Consider the following 6000-nt stretch of genomic DNA (forward strand, 5'->3'; position numbering starts at 1 on the left):
TTTGTACCAACTCAGCTCCTGTCCCTTGCCCTTTCTCCCCAGTTACCTCAAAAGTATCTTTATTTGTATATATATATATATATATTTATTGCTGGGGCATTTCCTGGTGATAGTGAAACCTGTTTGAAACCACAGAGCTAATGCACTGTCTTAAAAGAAAACATCAATTTAATGGGATCAAGGGTTTCTCCCTGCTAGGCGAAGTAGTTGTTTTCGAGAAACAACTACGCTTAGAGGAGGGTGCGTTAGCCGACTGCCGAATGAGCAAAGCAGGTAGGTTAAGCATCAGACCGAGCGTGCAAAAGAAATTCTATCAGTGTGAAAAGATAGATTCTTTTTGGTCATGCAGTTCTGTGTTTCAGTGACTTACAGCATGGAGGATGTATTCCAGTTTTCCTGAAGTCACTGCTCAATGAGAGGAGCTTTTTTCATGTTTCTAACAGCGTGGCCCAAGTGGAGAAAGAGACGGGCCCGGGAGTCAGGGGTCCTGGGTTCCAACCCCAGTTCTGACCCGCCAGGTGACGCAGGGTAAGTCACTAACCCTCTTTGGGCCTCGGTTTCCTTATTTGTAAATTAAGGGGATAAGAGAACTCCTTTCCCTACCATTTAGATTGCGAGCCCCGGGAGGAGCAGAGTCTGTGTCTGATCTGATTATTTCCTGTCTGAGCACACAGTCAAGTACTCACCGATAAGTTCCATAATCCACAGTTCAGTGTTGTTCCTTCATTTGAGGGTGACTTTAAAATATTCGTTTCATCTTCTCTGCTAGCTAGCCTTCCCTTTAAACCATCAAAAACAGTTGCTTGGAAAACCCGCTCTTACCCATTCTACTTTTCTACGATGCTCGGTGAAGCTGAACGGCATTAAGCACTTTCTCGAAGCTGATGAGTTTACAGGGGTTCGACAAACTCATTTTTGGTGATCTCGTCCTGTCATATGATATGGAGTATATCTTTGGGGATATTAGTGAAATTGCTTGGAAGGTGGGTGGGCCTTCTCTGATTGGTCCAGCTCTCAAAATCAATTAGAAAACCGCACATCTCCACAACTTTGCCTTCTTCATTCCATTTTCTATTATCTGTCCGTATTTTGGGAAGCAGTGAGGCATAGCGGAGAGACCACGGGCCTGGGAGCCATAAGGTCACGAGTCCTGATCCCATCTCCGCCGCAGGTCTGCTGTGTGGCCTCGGGCAAGTCACTTCGCTGCTCTGGGCCTCAGTTACCTCATCTGTAGAATGGGAATTGGGACCAGGAGCCCCATCTGGGACAGGGACGGTGTCCAACCCGATTTGCTCGTATCCACCCCAGCGCTTAGACAGTGACTAGCACATGGTAAACACTTAACAAAATCCATTACTGTTATTATTATTATCAATGAGATACATGTCTAGTTGAGGGAATTTCGGCCCGATTAGGTTTTGTGTTGCCAATACAGGCTTACCCCATTCTAGAGCCACTGCATATTTCTGAAAAATGCGGTAGTCTCCTAAAAATATGTTCCGTGGGATATATTTTCCCATAAACTTATATGATATAAATTCGGATACATTTCAAAACCTCTAGAAAGAGAATATGAAATTCCAGCACGTGATAGCACTAAACTGTTATTTAATATTCATTAAAGTAATTCAAAATATAAGACCACAACATTGATTGAATGAGGAGTTATAGTAGGATTACGCATCTTTGCAGGAAGCTGTGAATGTAGAAGCTTCCTCTGGTACCTGTAGCTGTTTCCATTTCAACTTTGGTGAAGAATTTGTCCGACCTCGGGGGAACGGCAGGCTTTTTTCCTCAACTTCGTGAAGTGTCTCGTTAACGGGCCAACCCATCTTGGTCCCCCTCTTCCTACTTTTGAACACCTCTATCAGGATATTCTTTAATTGTTTTGATAAAACCAGCAACTTTAAAGTTGATGTAAGACATCCTATTCATTCATTCAATAGTATTTTAAGTGCAGAGCACCGTACTAAGCGCTTGGAAATGTCCAATTCAGCAACAGATAGAGACAATCCCTCCTCCGAGAGGCCTTCCCAGACTGAGCTCCCCTTTTCCCTCTGCTCCCTCTACCCCCACTTCACCTCTCCGCAGCTAAACCCTCTTCTCCCCCCTTTCCCTCTGCTCCTCCCCCTCTCCCTTCCCATCCCTTCAGCACTGTACTCGTCCGCTCAACTGTATATATCTTCATTACCCTATTTATTTTGTTATTGCGATGTACATCACCTTGATTCCATTTATTTGCTATTGTTTTAATGAGATGTTCTTCCCCCTGATTCTATTTATTGCTATTGTTCTTGTCTGTCTCCCCCGATTAGACTCTAAGCCCGTCAAGGGGCAGGGACCGTCTCTATCTGTTGCCGATGCGTACATTCCAAGCGCTTAGTACAGTGCTCTGCACATAGTAAGCGCTCAATAAATACTATTGAACGAACGAATGAATCCCTGCCCAATGACGGGCTCACAGTCTAAACATCCCCAAACCTTACCTAGTGGTAGGCCAAGTATCACTTTTTCACTGGTCTTGGCATCTGGCAATGGAACCCTGGATCGTCGAGGTGTCAAAAAATATTGGATGCATCCTTTTAGAGCTGTTATTTGGAGTAAGGTATCCATTTGATCCTCTCTCGGGGTCGCACCTGGAGAGTTTCCAGTAATCTACCAGGGTCGGCTCCGGGAGGGAGAGTAAAGCAGAGGCCTACCCATTCCATTCCTAGCTTGGCCAGTGGCTGGCGAGTGGAAAGCAATCTGCTACAAGTCAAAACACCCACGCTGGGCAGCGGCGGCGTGGGAGAGAGTCGAGGGCGGAGATTCCAGTTGACCGCGCGGAAGAAAGCAGTGGTGAACCACTTCCGTATTTTTACCAAGAAAACTCTACGGATCCGCTACCAGACGATCGCAGATGGAGAGCGGGGCGTTCTGAGAGAGGTGCGGGCTCTTTCCACTGAGCCACGCTGCTTCTCTAATGCTTTCATAAGGTCTAAGGAGACAATGCAGAGGTCTGGGAGTGGCTCCCGTCACTTCTACGAGATGTCGCTTTTATTAATCGATCAATCGATGGTACTCACTGAGCGCTTACAATGGGCAGAGCACGATACTAAGGCCTCGGGAGAGGATAATACGACAGCATTAGCAGAAACGTTCCCTGCAATTAGCAGACACGTTTCCCTGCCCTTCCCGGGCTTAGGTCAAGAAGGGGAGACAGACGTTAATATGAATAAATCATTTATAATATTTAATTTAAAGATATGTACCTAGGTGCTAAGGGGTTGGGGATGGGGTGAATATCAAATGTCCAAAGGTCACAGATCCAAGAGCAGAGATGACGCAGAAGGGAGAGCGAGACAGGGAAAAGAGGATTTAATCAGGGAAGACCTCTTTGGAGAAGACGTGACCCTTCTAATGGCTTGAAGGTGGAGATAGTGGCTATTATTAGAGAAGCGGCGCGGCTCAGTGGAAAGAGCACGGCGTTGGGAGTCAGAGGTCACGGGTTCAAATCCCGACTCAGCCGCTTGTCAGCTGTGTGACTTCGGGCAAGTTATTTCGCTTCTCTGGGCCTCAGTTCCTTCATCTGGGAAATGGGGATGAAGACTGTGAGCCCCACGTGGGGCAACCTGATCACCTTGTATCCTCCCCAGTGCTTAGAACAGTGCTTGGCACGTAGTAAGCGCTTCACAGATGCCATTATTATTATTATCACTATTATTATTTCGACTGCTGAGGCAGCGATGATTGTTTGAACGGTTCTACATTTAGAGTTATGATGAACGGCACTTATTACAGCAGTGTGGCTCAATGGAAAGAGCTGGGCTTGGAGTCAGAGGTCATGGGTTCGAATCCCGGCTCTGCCACTTGGCAGCTGTGTGACTGTGGGCGAATCACTTCACTTCTCTGCGCCTCAGTTCCCTCATCTGGAAAATGGGGATGAAGACCGTGAGCCTCTCGTGGCACAAACTGATGACCCCGTATCTCCCCCAGCGCTTAGAACAGTGCTCTGCACATAGTAAGCGCTTAACAAATACCAACATTATTATCATCATTTCTAAATTTACACCCTGTTTCATGTGGGACATGGACTGGGTCCAACTTGATTAGCTTGTATCGACTCCAGCGCTTAGTACAGTTCCTGGCACATGGTAAGCACTTCCTAACGAACACCAATAAAAAACAACAACTTTACGACACAATTAAGCACTTCTTAACGTACACCAATAAAAAACAACAACTTTACGACACAATGGTTTTGACTTTAGATGAGCTTTCTTTACGGCACTAACTCTTGGGGTACTGGAAGTGGGGGAGGCCGAATGGGACCTGTGCGGCAAATGGAGAAAGACTGTTAAAACTCAAGGCAGAGTGGGAGGGGAAAAAGAAGAGTTTAAAGAGGACTAGGTGGGGTGATTAGACTGTAAACCTGTCAACGGGTAGGGATCGTCTCTATCTGTTGCCGAATTGTACATTCCAAGCGCTTAGTACAGTGTTCTGCACATAGTAAGCGCTCAATAAACACTAATGGATGAATGAATGAGTGGGTGTCAGAGGGAGTAAGGAGTGGGTGCCAGATATCCTGTCACAGACCCTCAACGACAGTAAAAATATACTAATGTGGTTATATTACTCATCTATAATTGAATATGCATTTCTGATGATTTTTTTTTTACAAAAATAGGAGATCTGGCCTTGGCTCAGGAACCGATCCCCTATTTATAGTATTGTTCCTGTGGAAAAATCGTTACCCACTTTCAGCATTCGGCTTCAAGTTTTCAGGAACAAAATCTGTAGTAAATCTAAGAACTTCCAGGACTTAGGAATGTACCATTCACTCTCAATCGGAAAGCACCTAGAAAAGGAGCCTTAAATTCTGTTCGGCTCACCATCTCAAAACGCTCACCGTACCTGGTGGGTTTTAATCTTGCGGTGTTATAACAAGTGGAAAATGACTACAAAAAAAAAAAAATCAGGATGCTGATAACGACGATTATATATGACGATATATATAAGGACGGCAAGTCATCCACAAACAAGGATGTAACTCGTTTCACATAAACTATCTCCACGGAGTGACCTCGTGGCATAGATTACGAGCTAGACTTTTTGAAGCCAAGCAGTTCTTGTCTTGACAGGTACCGGATATGTCTTTTGGAGAGGTCCCTCTTCGAAGCAAAATTGCTCAGGTATTGGATTTGCAATCAGGCAGGTCTTGGCCTCCAAGTCTGCCCTGATTCATTACAGCTATACAGATTTAATATTTATTTAATATGATTAGCAATGAGGATTTATGGAAAAGAGCCATCAGATTTCATAAGCTACAAAAGCTGGTTAGCAACACTTTAGTGTCTGTTTAGAGAATGTCCAAACCATTAGCCTGCAATCACCCACATTATCTTCCACAAGCAAGACAGTACAGTGTTCTGCACACAGTACGCACTCCAGATATACGATCGAACGAATGAATGAATCCTAGATACCTCCGTGGTCTGAGCATTAGCATCTCATTAATCGTCTCGACATCGGACCGTGGAAGCGGAAAGACGTATAGATCACTGAAGCCAGACGAGGTGCTCAATAATAGACCATCAGCTCATATCAATCATATTTACTGAGTGCTTACTGCGCGCAGAGCACTGTACTAAGCCTTTGGGAGAGTTCCATGTAACAATATAGCAGATATAGTCCCTGACCACGGTGAGTTTAGAGTCTAGAAGGGGAGACAGGCTTATTTATTTATTTATTCCAGATTTACTTATATAAATACATATAAATGAATAAATTACGGCTATGTACACACGTGTTGTGGCGCTGAGGTGGAGCGAAGAAGGGGAGCAAATCAGGGTGATGCAGAAGGGAGCCTCGTGGCAAGAGCCCGGGCTTGGGAGTCAGAGGATAATAACGTTGGTACTTGTTAAGCGCTTACTGTGTGCAGAGCACTGTTCTAAGCGCTGGGGTAGATACAGAGTATATCAGGTTGTCCCACGTGAGGCTCACAGCCTTAATCCCCATTTT

The 6000-nt window shown here is 45.1% G+C and overlaps 1 non-coding gene across 1 annotated transcript; it reads left to right on the forward strand.

Annotated features, from left to right (window-relative positions):
* The first annotated feature begins 2618 nt into the window (after positions 1 to 2618).
* LOC114805970 lies at positions 2619 to 2756 on the forward strand. Its single transcript, XR_003754101.1, has one exon. It is a non-coding gene; the product is annotated as a small nucleolar RNA SNORA7 (small nucleolar RNA).
* The last annotated feature ends 3244 nt before the right edge of the window (positions 2757 to 6000 follow it).

The sequence above is a fragment of the Ornithorhynchus anatinus genome, chromosome 20 (genome assembly GCF_004115215.2).
Source record: "Ornithorhynchus anatinus isolate Pmale09 chromosome 20, mOrnAna1.pri.v4, whole genome shotgun sequence".
Taxonomy (NCBI): Eukaryota; Metazoa; Chordata; class Mammalia; order Monotremata; family Ornithorhynchidae; genus Ornithorhynchus; species Ornithorhynchus anatinus.